Source organism: Myxine glutinosa, chromosome 4 (assembly GCF_964187855.1).
Source record: "Myxine glutinosa chromosome 4, kmMyxGlut1.1, whole genome shotgun sequence".
Classification (NCBI taxonomy): Eukaryota; Metazoa; Chordata; class Myxini; order Myxiniformes; family Myxinidae; genus Myxine; species Myxine glutinosa.
The window spans coordinates 148,538,843-148,557,541 of record NC_136264.1 but is presented as its reverse complement, the minus strand read 5'-3'; the positions used below and the strand labels follow the sequence as shown (position 1 = coordinate 148,557,541).

The window sequence follows — 18,699 nt, the reverse complement described above, 5'->3', positions numbered from 1 at the left end:
GAAGGGGTGAGGAGGAGAAGTGAGGCGGGTGGGTGAGGAGGGGACCGGGTGAGGTGGGGAACGGGTGAGGTGGGGAACGGGTGAGGTGGGGAACGGGTGAGGTGGGGAAGGGTGAGGTGGGGAAGGGGTGAGAGGGGAAGGGGCGAGGAGGAAAAGGGGCGAGGAGGAAAAAGGGGCGAAGAGGGGAAGGGGTAAGGAGGAGGGGAGCGGGGAGGAGGGGAACGGGTGAGGAGGAGAAGGGGTGAGGAGGAGAAGGGGTGAGGAAGAGAAGGGGTGAGAAGAGAAGGGGTGAGGAGGGGAACGGGCGAGGAGGGGAAGGGTGAGGAGGAGGACGGGTGAGGAGGCGAATGGGTGAGGAGGCGAATGGGTGAGGAGGCGAATGGGTGAGGAGGGGAAGGGGTGAGGAGGGGAAGGGTTGAGGAGGGGAAGGGAGGGGAAGGGGGAAGGGGAGGGAAGGGGGTAGGGGTGAGGAGGGGAAGGGGGAAGGGGTGAGGAGGGGAAGGGGCGAGGAGGAGAAGCGGGGAGGAGTAGGAGAGGAGAGAGGAATGGGGAAGAGGAGAGAGGAATGGGAAGAGGGGAGGAATGAAGAGAGAGGTACAAGGAGTGGGGTAGTTGAGAGGACGAGGTGAAAGGTACGAGATCGAGGAAAGGAGGAGAGAGAGGTACGAGGTGTGGGGGGAGTGGGAGGCAAGGTATGGGGGGAGGTGGGGAAAGGTATGGGGGAGGGATGAGAGGTATGGGGGTAGAGGAAGAGGTGCGTAGGGAGGGGGGGAAAGGTATGGTGGGAGGTGGGGAGAGGTATGAGGGAGGAGGTGAGGTATGGGGGAGGGGTGAGAGGTATGGGTGAAGGGGGAGCGGTGCGTAGGGAGGGAGGAAAAGGTATGGTGGGAGGTGGGAGAGGTATGGGGGAGGAGGGTGAGAGGTACGGGGGAGGGTGTGAGAGGTATGGGGGAAGGGGGAGAGATGCTGGGGGAGAGAGGAGGTTGGGGGAGAGAGGGGTGGAGGTGCGGGTGGGAGGCGGGAGGAGAGGGGTGGAAGCGGGGAGGAGAGGGTGGAAGCGGGGAGGAGGGTGGAGGTGAGAGGGGAGGAGGTTGAAGTGTGAGGCAGGGAGGTTGAGGAGTGGGGAGAGGTTAAAGGTGCGGGGGGGGGGAGAGGTACAAAGAGCGGGGGGCGAGGCACAAGGAGCAGGGGGAGAGGCACAAGGAGCGGGGGGAGAGGCACAATGAGCGGGGGGAGGCACAAAGAGTGGAGGGAGAGGCACAAGGAGCGGGGGAGAGGCACAAGGAGCGGGGGGAGAGGCACAAGGAGCGGGGGGAGAGGTACGAGTAGAGTATGAGGCGCGATGCGGAGTTGTTGAGAGGAGCGAGGGGGCGGGGTAAGTGGGCTTGTTCATTCCTGCGAACAGTTGGTCTTTATGTTCCGGCGAGAGGAGAGAGAGAGAGGAGAGACGTGAACGGTGAACACCACTCGCCCGCCTTCCCTCTCCTCTCTCTCTCTCTCTCCTGTCTTTATTGTTCGTTCCACCACAAAGCGATTTAGGGCAACAAGAGCAATAAGAACTATATAAGTAAAGGTATTTAGAAGGTTACGAAAGACACGATTATTTGATCGAAGAGCGGAATTTGCAGACAGTGAGGGGAGCGCAGACGATCCGCCGCCAAGTCCCAAGAGAGTGAAAGTGAGAGAAAGTGAGAATAACAGACGGAGGCGAAGAGAGCAACATCGAGGAATTGCGAATAAAAGAAAGCTGAGGGAGTGAGGGGTAGAGCGGAGGGAGAAGTCGATCGAGAAAGAGCAAATATAAGAAGAAGAGGAAGTGCGAGAGGTGGAGACAAAGGCTGAGGGGATCGTGAGGAGCACCTTTGGGTGCCGGAGGAGGCGCCGCGCGTGTCCATGGGTGTCCACGAAGGTCGCTGCTCCCGGGAGGCCGAGCGGAGTGGCCGGTGTACGTGGCCCGGCTCTTGGCCCTGCTGTTGATCGCGAGTCCGCCGGGGAGTGCGGCGGAGAGCGTGAGGTGCGCTGAGGCGAGGCAGGCGCTCGGCGCACGAGGCTTCAGCCTGGCTGGTGTACCGCATCACCCCATAGACGGTACGTGCGTGACGATCAGACCGAGCGGAGGAGCTCGAATCGTGAAAATGGCTAATCATACGTGCTATAACTTCTTTATAACGAGTTTGTGGTAACCATGGTGAAGTGCTGTAGTCTTATGTTCACACGGTGCGCGGACTGACACTTACATACTGACACTTTAGCAGTTTAGTGTAGTTTGTTAATTGTGGTGAAATACCGAACCGGCTTGTGGGTTGATTGACTCGTCTATGAAGCTGAAGATGAAGCGGGCATGGAAGTGAAGAGGAAGAGGAATATGAAGTTGAAGTGCCAAGTAGAATGAAAGGGGAGGATAGATGCAGGAGGACAGGGTCGTGGGTCCTCTCGCACACCGGCACAACCACTACGATTTGGCCCAAAACGGTACATTGTGAATTTGTGGACCATCCTGAGCACATGGTTTCGGTCTAACTTGGTCTCCTTGGACATTACATTTTATTCCCCTCTGTAACGAAGCATGGTGTTGGCTTAAAGTTAATGTTAAAGTTGCTGGCTTAAGATCATAGGGTCTTGATTTCAAGCCCCTACCGTTTTGTTGTATGTACGAACACCATGCGGGTCGACTCAGCGGGGGAGGGGAGGGGAAGGTGCGGGGAAGGGGGGGAAGCTGGGTGGGGAGTGCGTAGGAGGGGGGGGGGGGAAGCTACGGGGGAAGGGAGGGAAGGTGCGGGGGAGGGGGAGGAGGTGCGGGGGAGGGGGGGAAGCTGGGGAGGAAAGGTGCGGGGGAAGGTGGGGAAGGTGTGGGGGAGGGGGGGAAGGTTGCGGGGGAAGGGCGGGAGGTGCGAGGGGAGGGGCGGAGGTGCGGGAGGATGGGGCGGAGGTGTGGGAAGATGGGGCGGAGGTGTGGGAAGATGGGGCAGAGGTGCGGGGGGAGGGGGGGAGGTGCGGGAAGCTGGGGGGGGGGGGAGTGCGTAGGAGGGGGGGAAGCTACGGGGAAGGGCGGGAGGTGCGAGGGGAGGTGGCGGGAGGATGGGGCGGAGGTGTGGGAAGATGGGGTAGAGGTGCGGGGGAGGGGGGGAGGAGGTATAACATGGTGGTAGGCATCCTTCCGAGGTCGGAAAAATGAGTACCAGCTTGATGGTAAGGGGGAATTGCATGAGCGGCACAGCCGTGCCCCAGAAAAATGATGCAGCCAAGTAGCTCCAGGCTGCATAGAAATAAATAAATAATCCTCGGTAACACTTTTGGAAAGGACACATAGAGTTGGGCGCATCCCGATGTCTCCTTTACCGTGCATTGGACGCACGAATAACTGTTAAACAATGTTAACTCTCTTGTCATTGATAACTATTTTTTGCGCACCAGTTGCTTTCCAACCAACTGATTCGCAATTCGCATCGAGACACCGATAACTGCCGAGAGCGTCCGAAACAGCTGCGGATGCACATCTCCAACACATTGTCCATCATGCCAGACAAGCCTGCCATTTCCACCTCGTTCTTGTTTCATTATCGTCGAACACTGGTTATGAGCGGTTGCCCGGCTCTGAGTTGGTCCTTGTCTGAGGTCGGTCATCCTGGCTTTCTCTCCCATTTTCTTTGCATCTACGACAGCTGATCTGACTCCCTAACATTCCTGGCCACATCATTGCCACTATAATCCCCGGAAAACTCGAAGTTGCGGTAAGTGCACCTCGTCTTGTGCTCATCACTGATCCTCCCTGCGAACTGGCTGCCATTCCTTCCTCTATTTGCTTCGACATTTAATTTGGACTTTTTTGCCTGGAATCTGGATTTGTGTTCACTCGCTGCATTTTTGGCTTCTTTCGTATGAATTTTTTTTTTCCAAGTCAAGTCCTCCCCACCCCTTGCAGGGTATTACTCGAATTAAATGCAACTTCACACAAGAGCTAGTGTTTAAAATTTCGGTCAAGTTCTCATTGAGAGGACGTTTCGCCATATCGAAGTACTTGTCCCCATTGCTTTTTGGATTGCGCTTGGGATTGGTTAGAAATTCTACAAGGAAAATGGAGACTTTCTGCCGGTGAATGAAAGGGATTGGAGCTCTTGTGCTTCGGTTTTCTTTTGGATACACGGTCAAGGCTCGTGGAAAAGCTCGTACACCGAACGGATCAGGAAGCAACAGAACAAAAGCAACAGTGGAGAGAGGGAGGAAACACGTACAGCAGGATTGAAGAACTAAATAGAGGGAGACTTGGACAAATAATGAGTGTGAGGAGGAATGAGGGATAGGGGATGATGCATGGGGGAGAGAAGATGAATATAGAAGCAAACTTTTCAGAACTAGAAATTTGGAAGGTGGTGGGTTTGGGATGGGAAAGGTTGATCGGGGTATACAAGATCATGGTTTTGGATGGAGAATGATCCGAGATGGTGGTGCACAGCTGTCTTGAAGACCTGTAGGGAAGAATGAGATAGAAGTAGGCATGGAAGTTGGTTCCACGGGCGAGAAAACGGGTGGAACAAATGAGTGGAGGTGAGCAGTGATTCTGGATTTTGGGAGTTTTACAGAAAGGGGCTGATGGTGGACCGCATGGAGCCTGCCAAAACCGGGGGGAGGATGATGGGGCGAGAAGGGGGGGGGGGTGTGAGGGTAAGGTGGGGGACAAAGCATGGAACGAACAGAGGATACAAGACCAGAAAAGAGGTGGTAGAAGACTGAGAGACCACCGACACACAGAGAGAGACTGAGAGGAAGAGAGAGACTGAGAGAGACTGAGAGGAAGAGAGAGACGGAGAGGGAGGGAGAGAGAGAGAGACGGAGAGAGAGAGACGGAGAGAGAGAGACGGGGAGAGAGAGAGACGGGGAGAGAGAGAGAGACGGGGAGAGAGAGAGAGAGAGACGGGGAGAGAGAGAGACGGGGAGAGAGAGAGACGGGGAGAGAGAGAGACGGGGAGAGAGAGAGACGGGGAGAGAGAGAGACGGGGAGAGAGAGAGACGGGGAGAGAGAGAGACGGGGAGAGAGAGAGACTGAGAGAGAGAGACAGACGGAGGGAGAGAGAGAGACGGAGGGAGAGAGAGAGAGACGGAGAGGGAGACAGAGACGGAGAGGGAGAGACGGAGAGGGAGAGGGGGAGAGGGAGAGGGAGAGAGGGAGAGGGAGAGAGGGAGAGGGAGAGACGGAGAGGGAGAGACGGAGAGGGAGAGACGGAGACGGAGAGGGAGAGACGGATAGGGAGAGAGGGCGAGGGAGAGACGGAGAGGGAGAGATGGAGACGGAGAGGGAGAGAGGGAGACGGAGAGAGGGAGACGGAGAGAGGGAGACGGAGAGCGGGAGACGGAGAGGGAGAGACGGAGAGGGAGAGACGGAGAGGGGGAGAGGGAGAGGCTGAGAGGGAGAGGCGGAGAGGCTGAGAGGCGGAGAGGCTGAGAGGGAGAGGCGGAGAGGGAGAGGCGGAGAGGGAGAGGCGGAGAGGGAGAGGTGGAGAGGGAGAGGGAGAGGGAGAGACGGAGAGAGGGAGAGACGGAGAGATGGAGACGGAGATGGAGAGGGAGATGGAGAGGGAGATACGGAGAGGGAGGGAGAGGGGGAGAGGGGGAGAGAGAGACGGAGAGGGAGGGAGGGAGGGAGAGAGACGGAGAGGGAGGGAGAGGGAAGGAGGGAGAGATGGAGAGGGAGGGAGGGAGATGGAGAGGGAGGGAGAGAGACGGAGAGGGAGGGAGAGAGACGGAGAGGGAGGGAGAGAGACGGAGAGGGAGGGAGAGAGACGGAGAGGGAGGGAGAGAGACGGAGAGGGAGGGAGAGAGACGGAGAGGGAGGGAGAGAGACGGAGAGGGAGGGAGAGAGACGGAGAGGGAGGGAGAGAGACGGAGAGGGAGGGAGAGAGACGGAGAGGGAGGGAGAGAGACGGAGAGGGAGGGAGAGAGACGGAGAGGGAGGGAGAGAGACGGAGAGGGAGGGAGAGAGACGGAGAGGGAGGGAGAGAGACGGAGAGGGAGGGAGAGAGACGGAGAGGGAGGGAGAGAGACGGAGAGGGAGGGAGAGAGACGGAGAGAGACGGAGAGAGACGGAGAGAGACGGAGAGGGAGGGAGAGAGACGGAGAGGGCGGGAGAGAGACGGAGACTTTTGTGCCCTTTTATTATAAAAAATACAAAGCCATTCCACAAAGCGGTTGTAAGCAAAGCAACCAGTTTAAAGAAACATTTCGTAAGGATCATGAATTCACCAAAAGGAGCGAAGGATATTTAAAGGAAACCAGCAAGTATGAAAGTTTTACAAACCAAAGGTGAAGATACAAACAAAAACACAAACAATTTTCAAGGAAATGCTTATGCAAGAGCTATGAACACATCAAGAGCAAATTAAGCGTTTAATTAAATTAAGCGAGAGAGAGAGAGGGAGAGAGAGAGAGAGAGAGAGAGAGAGAGAGAGAGATAGATAGATAGATAGATAGATGGACGGAGAGAGAGAGAGAGAGAGAGAGATGGATGGATGGACGGATGGACGGATGGAGAGAGATGGACGGATGGAGAGAGAGATGGACGGAGATAGCCGGACAGAGGGAAATGGAGACATAGAGAATGTGTAAGTGTAAGATTTGTCAGGATTGAAAGACATATTCCAAGTGTTTGACCATATTGTGATTTTGACAAGGTCTGAAAAGAGGGTAGAGGCTGTGGTCTGCCTGCCTGAAGGATGAGGGATGTTACGGCAGAGGGTGGAGTCGTCAAGAAATAGATAAAGGGGATTTCCAGAGAATCTGAGAGATTATTGATGAAGATCAGTAATAGGACTGGGCCCAGAACACTGCCTTGTAGTACTCCAGCCTTGACAAGGAGAGGAGATGAAATAATTGCGTTGAGAGCCACATGTTGCCTACGAGAATAAAGGAAGTCAGTTAGCCATGTGTTGAGTTGGCCTTGGATGCCATAGGCAGAGAGTTTGGAGAGTAAGGCAGCATGCCGGACTGTATCAAAAGGACCAGATATATCTAGACTTGAGAGACAGCCTTGATCTCATTTCTGACCTTAAGGGCCTCCATTAATTGTTGGGAGAGGTGGAGGCAGCATGTCCAAGGTGGAGTGACCTTGTCTGGACCTAAATTGGTGATCTGAGATGAGGCCATCGTTTGGAAGAAAACCACAATTGAGACTGCCCCTGGTGGCAACTTACAGAACAAACCAGATAAACAGGATAAACATAATCAAAAAAAGCAATTGTACGGATAAAAGGTATATTACAATAATTGTTATTGAGCAACAGGTTAGGACATGTTTGCTTTGCTTTTGAATAACTTGAGTTAGGTTAGTCAGTTGGTGGTCCCATCTGAACCTCTGATGAGTAATATTGGGAAGCCAGGTTCAAATCCCATATATACAATATGTATGTGTCCATTGTCTGCTAATGTCCTTGTAATTCACGGTAAAGATAAATAGTATTTACCACTGTTTTGTCCTTCGTGTGATTTACGTAGAAGCTAAAAATCGCAGACAGGTTGGTGGTCTCTCTGTCTTCTACCTCCTTCTTTCTGCTTTTTCTCCTTTGCTCCCTTCCATGCTTTGTCCCCTCCCCCAACCTCACCAGGTTTCTTCAGGGCGCATGTGGTCCACCATCAACCCCCTTCTGGTGAAACTCCCAAAATCCAGAATCACTGCTCTCCTCCATTCATTCAGGTTCCACTCTTTTTCTCTCCGTGGAACCAACTTCCACACCCTCTTCAATCTCATTTTTCCCTCCAGGTCTTCAAGACAGCAGATCACCACCATATCAGATCATCCCCAATTCAAAACCATGAACATCCGCCCCCTCCCAAAGCCCGCCCTCTTTCCTAAATTTGCAGGTTTTCCCTCCTGAGATAGTTTGCTTCTGTATCCATCTTGTCCACCCCCTACATTCTCCCCTACCCCTCATTCTTCCTCACATCCCTTAGTTGTCAAAGTCTCCCTCTATTTTGTCCCTCAATTTTGCCTGTTTGTGTGTTTCCCCTCTCTTTTCTGCGGTTTATTTTGTTATTTTGCATTCTGATCCATTTTGTGTTCTAGTTCTTACACGAGCCTCAACTTTGTATACAAAAATACCAAAGAGCTGTTATGTGGTATGAGGAATTTTTGGGTGGTATGAGAAATAGATCTGTATAATATTAAATATAAATCTTTAACGTTTTTTTTGAAATATTGTGCACACAAGCCAAGTTACCTGCCAAGACGGATGTCTGCCAAGACAACATAATTCAGCCAATCATAGCTGTGATCTAATCAGCTTGAGATAATGTCATGAGGAATAGATATCTGCAATATGAACGGTTTTTGGAATATCGAGTACACAAAATTGCTTGGACGGATGATTGGTTCGTCGGTCGGACAGAGCTCATTTTAATGTCCCCCATCTCTGACCTGGAGGGGTGGGGGACAAAAGGCTACACTGTCTAGCCTAGCTAGTCCACTGTGAGGTCCAAGGATGAGCTATACTTTCAAAAATTATTTTCCCTCTTGTTGCACTGTTGCTTGCAGTACTCCTTTTTGTGTTTTTATCTCCTTTTTGTGTTTTTATCTCCTTTTTGTGTTTTTATCTCCCTTTTCTCATACAATTGTTTTAGGTTAAGTATAATTTGGCCTTACCTCTGTTATGTCGATTTATAAGTACTGTTGTATGATCAACAATTTAACAAACATATCATTACAATTTATTATTACCCTCGCCAGAGGAGAGGGTATTGCATTTGAGTCCGTTTGTTTGTTTGTTTGTTTGTTACTTGCCGGAAAAGATTCCGGCAAGTATGTTGGTTGGTTGATTTGTCTGTCTGTCTGTCTGTGCGCAGTACTACGTCTACATCGTTGCACATAGCATCGCCATACTTTACACACATATTTGTCTTGCCCTGGAATAGACTGTGCCCAATTTTTAACTCTCTAGGCCCAAGGCCTCCATTATGATGGAATAATTCGATAATTCGACAAGTACAAAACTTCATCCAATCAAGATGCAATTTCTTGAGCGCCATGTCGGCATAAACTGGTGGAGAAAAAAAATAATGATGACGTTATCGTTCACGTGGTTCGATGGCTATCTTGGAAAAACCGAAAAACTTTGCACCTCTATATCTCCGAAAGTGCTGAATAGAAACAATTGAGACATGGCTCATTGTAAAGAACTCTCCATGGGGAATAAAATATGTGAATGATGATGTCATAGGTGCCTCCATTATGACGTCATAATTCGACAAGCACAAAACTTCATCCGATCAGATGAAATTTCTTGAGTATAATCTAGGAATAAATTAGTAGAGGAAAAAAATAATGATGTCATCAGTTACAAGGTTCGGCTGCCATATTTGTTTTGACACAAAAGCCTTAAAAACCACTGAAAATACATCCTGGCGAGGGTTTGCAATCTCTGATTGCTCTTTTTCTTGTTGTCCCCCGTCGCACCGCGGAGCGAAAGGGGGACTATGGTTTTCCCCTCCGTCTGTGTGTGCGTGCGTCTGTGCGTCCGTCCGTGCGTGCATGCGTAAGCGAAGGACCGAATTCTAATTTGGTGTGTGGGTGCAACCCACGTCAAAATCCAAGATGGCCACCGCCATGTATGTCTGACGCCATGTATGTCTGAACCTTGTGAGCGGAATATCTTGAAAAATAAGCGAATTACCAACTTCTAATCTGGTGTGTGGGCGTATCTAGGCATAAGGAAGAAGGCTATTGAAAATTGGGTCGCCACGGCAAAATCCAAGATGGCCGCCGCCATGTATGTCTGAACCTTGTGAGTGGAATATCCTGAAAAATAAACGAACTACTAACTTCTAATCTGGTGTGTGGGTGTATCTACGCATAAGGAAGAACAATATTGAAAATTGGGTCGCCACGTCAAAATCCAAGATGGCCACCGCTATGTATGTCTGAACCTTGTGAGCGGAATATCTTGAAAAATAAGCGAAGTACCAACTTCTAATCTGGTGTGTGGGTGTATCTACGCATAAGGAAGAACAATATTGAAAATTGGGTCGCCACGTCAAAATCCAAGATGGCTGCCACCATATATATGTCTGAACCTTGTGAGCGAAATATCTTGAAAGATAAACGAACTACTAACTTCTAATCTGGTGTGTGGGTGTACCTACGCATAAGCAAGAACCCTATTGAAAATTGGGTCGCCACGTCGAAATCCAAGATGGCCGCCACATATCTATGTCTGAACGTTGTGAGCGAAATATCTTGAAAGATAAACGAACTACTAACTTCTAATCTGGTGTGTGGGTGTACCTACGCATAAGGGTGAACGCTATTGAAAATTGGGTCGCCACGTCAAAATACAAGATGGCCGCCTTGCGTCTTCCATTTTGTCAACTCACATCACTTCAACGACGGGCGACCTAGGCGTAACGCTTGTTATTATAGAAACATAAATGGAGATAGGCAAGTTTGAGATGCGACTATAATCTGGACCACCTGTCCGATGTGGCTACACTTGTTAGCGTACGAGACCAATTTGTGTTCTTAAGCCACCTGCCACGGTGTTCAGTTTTTATTCTCAAAATATCAGCCACGTAAAGCAAGCTTTTGATAAAAATTTTCCATCTCCAGGTAAATTGTAGGGCGTTTTGTTATTGGAAACAGTGCAAGGTAGGTGTTTTGTACTTGAGCTGTGCTACGGCTGTGTTTGAGTTTTGTGATTCATTTGGTGCCTCTTTAACACTTTAGCAAAGGAAATATATTTTCTAAGAACTTACCAGGTTGTTCCCATGAAGAGGGAATCTAAAGGTGAAAAGGTGATTTCATATCCGCTAATTGTGCTTTAAAAGCAGTTGATAATTCAAGGTGTTGCGTCCATGTGCCACCATATAAAAGTGCTATGCCATGTCGGGCAAAGGCAAAAGCATACTGGAAAATACAACGAGAGGATTTCCTTTGATAAAAGCTGCAGGTGCATATGTTAAATATTTCAAATTGATTGATTATAATCACCATTTGATTTGGTTGGCAAACAAATTGTCTGTCTTGTCGCAAAAGCTTCTGAGTTTTAGTCTAAAACTGATGCCTCAGTGAATACATCAGCCAGGTAACCAGGGTCTTTGGCAAGCAGACAACCTGCCAATCAAGGCAAGGAGCTCGGTTATCCAGGCAGAGGGAGCTTTCTTTGTGTAATGCGAGATGCTCCATCCAGTGCTCTTTGCTCGTGTCGACACCATGACAGGCCGGAATGCACGTCGGGCATGGAGTGCAAAAGGGAGGGGTGGATGTACAACAAATATAATGGCAGGGGGCATTAGAAACATCTACAAACAACCTCAGAAAGAAGCTGCTACATGTGGCAGAGGGCAGCGTTCTCATGATCCCCGGGCAGAGCAAATCTCTGGGTGGGCTTACTTTGCTGGCGGTGACGCTAGCGTCCACTAAGGATTGAATTGTGGTTTGGTGATGATTGTATTTATGGCTTGGTATGTGGTAATTGTATAGCGGAGACGGGCATAATGTCTGCTGGAGCTGCGGCGTCTTATGAAAGTTATGTTGCATTGCCAGGGATTGCAGCGACTTCAACCTACACTGCCTGCCAAGCTGAACAGCTGGCTTCTTAGCTGTTTTTAATTTGCCACTTTTCAGGTACTGGTATAGGGGAAAGGAAGGGTAAAAAGAGTGAGAAGACCAGTTGAGATGGAGGGAGAGGAAGGGCGGAGTCATTTTTTACTTTCTCACGTTTGTTCTTAATCTGCAATGCAAAGTGGAAAAAAAATCATAATTGTAACAAAAATCAATTGTATGAACGGTGTTCAAAGAGTTCTTTGAACGAGATACAGTAGACCAAGACACACTTTTCACTAAATTATTCTCATTCTTAGAACTCTTTGAGCTCCCAACTTAATATGTTGGTGAATTAAGCAGTTGAAGCCGAATCTAACCCAAACCTAATCCGTCCACAACTTGTATCTCAGTATCGTTGCAATAAATCCGTGCTAAGTATCGTTTTTGGCCCTATCACTCAGTGGTGAAGAATCACTTGGAGATTTTTTTTTCGTTAAATTTTCTTTTATATTCAGCCTCAATCCAAACCTTGATTCTTGGGAGACACCGATTCAAATGGGAGACACCAACGCAGTGCACCTGCGCTCCAGGCAGGAATTTGTAACAATTGTTAAGGGTGTGGGTGACAATTGCCTGTTGAAAGACTGTGACATCATTAACGTCCACCATCTAAGGTGAGTGGACGGATCCTTGGCTTAACGTTGCCACAAAGCAACACCCTGACTGTGAAGCACCTGTTCAGCAGTTTATAGTCTGGTCGAGAATTGAGCCAAGACTAAACAGCATTTACAACTGATTCAAACGTTTAAAACACCAGATAGAAATAACTATGAGTTAATATAACAACAACAACAACAACAGGCATTTAAGGCCATTTTCCCTGCCAGAGCGGGGGTTAGACTTGCGGTCCCCATGACAATCTTCTCCATTTTGCCCTATTTTATGCATCTCTCCTTGTTAACCCCCTTACCCGCATTTCTTCTTCCACCATCTTTAGCCAAGTCTTTCTCGGTCTTCCCCGTCCTCTACTTCCTTCTACATTCATTTCCATCACTCTTCTCAACCAGTCACTTTCATCCTTCCTCAACACATGACCAAACCATCTCAACCTGTTCCTCTTCACAGCATCAATCACAGGCTCTATTCCCATCATCTTTCGCAATTCATCATTTGTCTTCCTCTCTCTCTCAACGATACTCCACACATCCACCGAACCATTCGCATTTCCACCCTTTCCAGCCTTCGTTGCTGCTCTATGTTCATTACCCATGTCTCGCTCCCATAAATCATAACACTTCTCACACATGCAGCATACACCTTTCCCTTCAGCTTCAACGACACTCCCCTCCTCATCTGCACGCCACTCAGTTCCCGAAACTTCTTCCATGCACATCTCACTCCAGCAACCGTTGCCGAGTCTGATCCACCTTCTCCATTCAGCATGTCTCCGAGGTAGCAAAATGTTTTCACACCTTCCAGCTTCACGCCGTCTCAAAGATCCAACTCAACATTTCCTCCATCTGCAGCTCCCTCTGTGCACACCTTACATTTGAATGTAGCTGCCACACTGGTTAATGACCCTTTCAGACCACTGCATTTTTGATGAACCCACTCAGCGCACATTGTACATTGAATGGAGTTCACTCCGACACCCTTCCTACACACAGCACATGGCCACTTCCCAGTTCTTTCCACCTCACCACATGCTTTACCACTTGCCATCACCTTCGTCTTTCCGATATTCACGTTCAGACCTTTTGTCTCCATACATTCCTTCCACTTGTTCATCTTCTCTTTCAGTCCATCCATACTTTCTGCAATCAACACCAGATCATTTGCAAACAACAACTCCAACGGCAAACCCTCCTTTACGTTCTGAGCCAGCACCTCCATCACAGCGACAAATAGTAGTGGACTTGGTACCGACCCCTGATGCACTCCCACCTTCACGTCAAACTCACCACTGTTCCCGTCCTTCGTCGTTACAGCTGTGCGTGCTCTTTCGTACATTCCCATCACTACTCTGATCAACCATTCCTCCACTCCGAACTTCCTCAATGCCCATGTCACAACTTCACGTGGAACCCTATCAAATGCTTTCTCCAGATCAACAAACCCAAGAAACAACTTCTTCCTCTTCTCCATGTATTTCTCCTGCAACTGCCTTACAATAAAAAGCGTGTCTGTCGTTCCTCTTCCTGGCATAAATCCAAACTGCATTTCGTCGATCTTCACTTTCTTCCTTATCCTCCTCTCCAACACCCTTTCCAATACCTTCATTCCATGCTCCAATAACTTTATCGCTCGATACGAGCCACAGTCCAGAGGGTCACCCTTCCCCTTCTGTAGAAGGACGAGGTTACTCAGTTCCCAATCCACTGGAATGCGGCCTTCTTTCACTACCAGATTACAGATCTCTGTCATTCTCTTCACACCCCAACTTCCTGCTGCCTTCAACATATCTTCCACAACTTCCGTCGACCCTCTCGCTTTTCTACTCTTCATTGCTTTTATTGCTTCCTCAACCTCCTTCGCAGTTAGCTTCTCTGCCGGTCCTAAACTGGGTTACTCTCTATGTTGCCATCCCATTCATTCTCTACATTCAACAGCATTTCCATATATCTCTTCCATCTTCCTTTAATTCCATCTGGGTCCACAACGATTTGTCCCACTTCATCCTTCAAGCAACTCACCCCCATCACATCACACCTCTCTTTCGCTATCTGCTTTGCAATCCTGAATACCACTCTCTGACCCTCTTCCGAATCCAAGCGTTCTCCGAACATTTTCCAACATGCCTCCTGCGCCTTTGCCACCTCTTTCTTTGTAGCCTTCTTGGCTGCCTTATAATTTTCATGCTCTGCCTTTTCTGCCACCGTACCCTTCGCCTTCTGCCACTCCTTTAACTTCTTCCTCTTCTCGTCAATCCTCTTTCCAACTTCATCATCCCACCACCATGTTTCCGAGTGCCTCGGTGGTCCTTTTGTCCATCCACATACCTCACCAATGACTCCCAACAGACCATCTTTCATTGACATCCAACCACTTTGAAGCTCAACCACATCATCCTCTACCATAGTCAGCCTCTCTTTTAATGCCTCCCTCACTGTCACCTCTTTCAACCTCCACACCTTCATTCTTGGTTGATACTTCACCTGCCGAGCTCTCCTCGCACCTTTCACCCTTATGTCGCAGACAACCAAGTGGTGCTGTGAAACAGCCTCCTCCCCTGGGATCACCTTTGTGTCCCGGAGGTGCCCACTATCTCGCCTACGCACCATCAGGTCGTCAACGGTTGTCGTCGACCCACCTGACGTGTATGTAACAAGCTTATTATCCTCTTTCTAGAACTGAGTATTACAAATCAACAAATCAGCTGTTGTCTCTGTCGTGAAAATCAAGCTCAGACACGACTTGACCTCTGGGTAGGTTTAATATCATTTAGATCTGCAGTACATCCTGTAAGAATACATGCATGCAACAGGCATTAAATCAGAGCATTTCATGAGCAGCAATGGTTGATTCAATATAACAATGGTTAGCGCAGCGCATTGTCAGCGCAGCATTTGGGGCGTACATACCATTCAAACTACTGGACTATGTCACAGTGAGTTCCGCTGGAGTGTCCGCGCGCCCCGGTTGTCCCGGGTCTTATAGACGCCCCTTCCGTAGCGAGCACCCCTGGGTTCACCTTGGTATAATTTCACTACATTCTCCCCGCCGTTAGAACTATACTGCCGCTCGGCAGGTTGCAAGCAAGCATCAGCAATAAACGAATGGGTCACGTCAATCCACGTCAGTCGGTCCACCCGTAGCGGTCGGGGCGGCGAACCTCCCTGCCAGTTCGTGTTCGGAATCTACCGGGCACGGCGTCCCCTAGCCCGGAGTCCCCCGCGTCGGAATAGCCGCCGGAGGTTGGAGTCGGAGGGGGCGCCCCTGCGCCTTCGGGCACGGGAGCGGGGGACGACGGGAGTAACAGTGGTAGTTCCATAGGGGAAGCTTCGATAGAGTCCATAGACTCGTAGACGGGTTCGTCGATATCCCTGTCGTCATCCCCACATGGGGCGAGATGGCGTACGGAGACAGTAGACTCGCGGCCATCCGCCGTTAACACGCGAGCATGCTCGGGATTAGCCTGGAGGACCTGCACCTTGTCAACAAGGGGGTCGTACTTGCTAGCGCGAACCGCTCGTTTGAGATAGGCGGGCCCCGGTTCAGCGAGCCAGCTGGGTAAAGATTGGATACTGCCGGAGCTTCTAGGGTGGTGGAACAGTCGTTCGTGAGGAGTCTAGTTGGTGGCAGTACATAGGAGAGCCCGGATCGAGTTTAGAGCGGCAGGTAGTGACCACGCCCATTTATCAAGGCCTCGGCCGAGGGTCCGAAGGCTTAGCATGACGGCCCGCCATATAATCCCATTAAAGCGTTCGATCTGTCCATTCGCTTGGGGCCGGTACGGGGTGGTGTAGCTCGAAGCGACATTATGCTGGAGCAAGTAGCCCCTCACCTCCTGGGACAGGAACACCGCACCCCGATCGGTATGCACGTAGGCCGGATACCCGAACATAGAAAACAAATTCTGCAGGCACCGAATAACCGTGGCAGCCGACATATCCCCGCACGTGTAAGCAAAGGGGAATCGGGAATACTCATCGACGATAGTGAGCAGATAGCGAGAGTTGCTCAACATTGGCAGCGGCCCTTTGAAGTCCATCGCCAAGCGCTCCCACGGTCTAGTAGCCCTAACGAGTGTCCCCAGAGGGGGGTTATAAAAACGCGGTTTGAGTTCCGCACAGATCGCGCAATCACGGCAGATGCGGCGGATGTCCTCCATCGAGTATTGCCCGCGCGCACAAAATGCGCGAAGCGCGTTACCCCGGGATGACACATAGTGCTGTGCAAAGTGCGCAGCCCCTCCAAAGTTACAACCCCTGCGCAAGTGGCCGGCCTCGATAAGGCGTCAGCGACCAGGTTATCCTTCCCCGGGCGGTATTTGATGGTGTAGCAGAAGTCGGCGAGTTCGATACGCCAACGGGTGATTTTCTCATTCTTAATGCGCTGAGCATGTAAGGTGTCGTACATAAACGCAACACTCTGTTGGTCCGTGATGATTTGGAAACTCCGCCCAAGCAGATACGGCCGCCATCGCCGAATTGATTCGACGATCGCGTACGCTTCCTTTTCGACAGACGAATGCCTCCGCTCGGCGGAGGTGAGAGTCCGCGAGAAGAAAGCCACAGGGCGGCCTCCTTGGGAGAGAGTCGCCGCTATCGCATGATCCGAGGCATCACTCTCCAAAACGAAAGAGGCACTCTCGTCAATCGTCGCGACAGCGGCGCCAGCAATGTCGACTTTAAGGCCCTCGAAGGCCGCCAGGGCGGCCGGGCCCATGGGGAAAGTGTCGCAGGCCACGAGGGGGCGGAGCTTCGCAGAGAAATTTTGCACCCACTTTGAGTAGTGGGCGAACAGCCCTAGAGCGCGTTTCAGCGAAGCCCGATCGCTAGGCGGAGCCATATCGAGCAAAGGGCGCAGACGCTCCTTATCCGGAGAGACGGAGCCATGGGTTACGGTGTACCCCAAAAGGTCTACCGTGCGTAGAGAGTATTGACACTTCGCCGCATTCATGGTTAAGCGATATTTCCGCGCGACCTCGAGGAAGCGTTTCAGATTAGCGTCGTGATGCTCCTGGTCATACCCACAAACCGTAAGATTGTCCAGATAGACAAAGACATCGGTCAAATTCTCCTTCGCAACGAGGTCATCCATAGCTCTCTGAAAACAAGCGACGCCGTTCGTTACCCCAAAGGGAAGTCTCGTGAACTGGTACAACCGCTGACCCGATTCAAAGGCTGTAAAAACGCGATCAGCCCTAGAGATGGGGACTTGATGATACGCACTACGCAGATCGAGAGTGCTATAAACAGAATACAGGGCCACCTGGCGTACCAGGGCGTCCATCCCCGGTAAGGGGTAGGCATCCAGCTGTGTAAAACGATTAATCGTCTGCGAATAGTCGATTACCATACGCCGGCGGTGGGCCTCACTCCGCACCACTAAGACTTGGGCCCGCCACGGTGACCTACTGTGTTCTATGATACCGTCCTTTAAGAGCAGGGCCGTTTCTTCCGCAATGAATTGCGCGTCTGCGCGAGAGTAACGCCGCGATTTGACGGCTACAGGGGTACAATCAGTGGTCAGGTTGGGGAACAGTGAGAGTGGCTCCATGTCCATTTGTGCGAGGGCGCACACAGCGAGCGTGTCCGGCCCTCCGAAGTCTATTTCCAAACGTCCATGCCGCTTAAGGAAATCAAGTCCTAACAGAACGTCAGCGCATAAGGCCGGTAATACAATGAGATACACATCCGGGAACGTGCGTCCCTTTATCACAAGTTTCAATCGACACGCCCCTTTTGTGCTCAACCGAAGTCCCTGAGAGGCCATGAAGATCCGACGGGTTGTCCCGAGAACCGGCCACCCATGTTGATGCACGAGTCGCTGATCGATAAAACTATCCGTGGACCCCGTGTCAATCAAAGCTTGCGCAAAAACGCCCGCGACCGTGAGCGGAATGAAGGCCTGCGCTAGGCCGGCAGACCCGGCAGGTATAGTTCCGGCCGGGCGAGAAGATCGCGCCTCGCGGGTGGATCCCACGCCGGCTGCAATCCTTCGGGCAGCGTCGGCAGGTTGGGCCTCAGCAGGAGCATTGAAGTCAGTTGGCTCATCAGCAGTTTCATTTGCCAGAGTGGGTGTGGGTTGGTCGTAAGAGCAGCCGCCAGATGGCGCTCGAGCCACGTGAGAAAGGTCTCTGCCGTCTGCAGAGTCATATGCCAAAGTGGGTGCATGTAATTCGTAAGAGCCGCCGCCAGATGGCGCTCGCGTCACGTGAGAAAGATTTCTGCCGTCTGCAGATTCATATGCGAAAGCGGGTGCATGTAATGCGTAAAAGCTGCCGTCAGATGGGGCTCGAGTCACGTGAGAAAGATTTCTGCCGTCTGCAGATTCACATGCCAAAGTGGGTGCATGTAATTCGCAAAAGCTGCCGTCAGATGGGGCTCGTGTCACGTGCTGCGTTTGCCGCACTTCGAGAGGAGTTTCCAAAGCAGGAGCATGTCGCTTGTTTGAAGTAGGCGTTCGAACGCCAGTCAAGGTCGGACGCGCTGTGACCGGTCGCGTTTGCG

At 50.9% G+C, this 18,699-nt stretch overlaps 1 protein-coding gene across 1 annotated transcript in view; it reads left to right on the top strand.

Annotated features, from left to right (window-relative positions):
- The first annotated feature begins 1,357 nt into the window (after nt 1-1,357).
- LOC137425359 (glypican-6) overlaps nt 1,358-18,699 on the top strand; it is a 71,964-nt gene continuing 54,622 nt past the window's right edge. The window contains exon 1 of the mRNA XM_068113709.2: nt 1,358-2,088. The gene's annotated coding sequence lies outside the window, so the exon portion shown is untranslated. The remainder of the gene's footprint in view (nt 2,089-18,699) is intronic.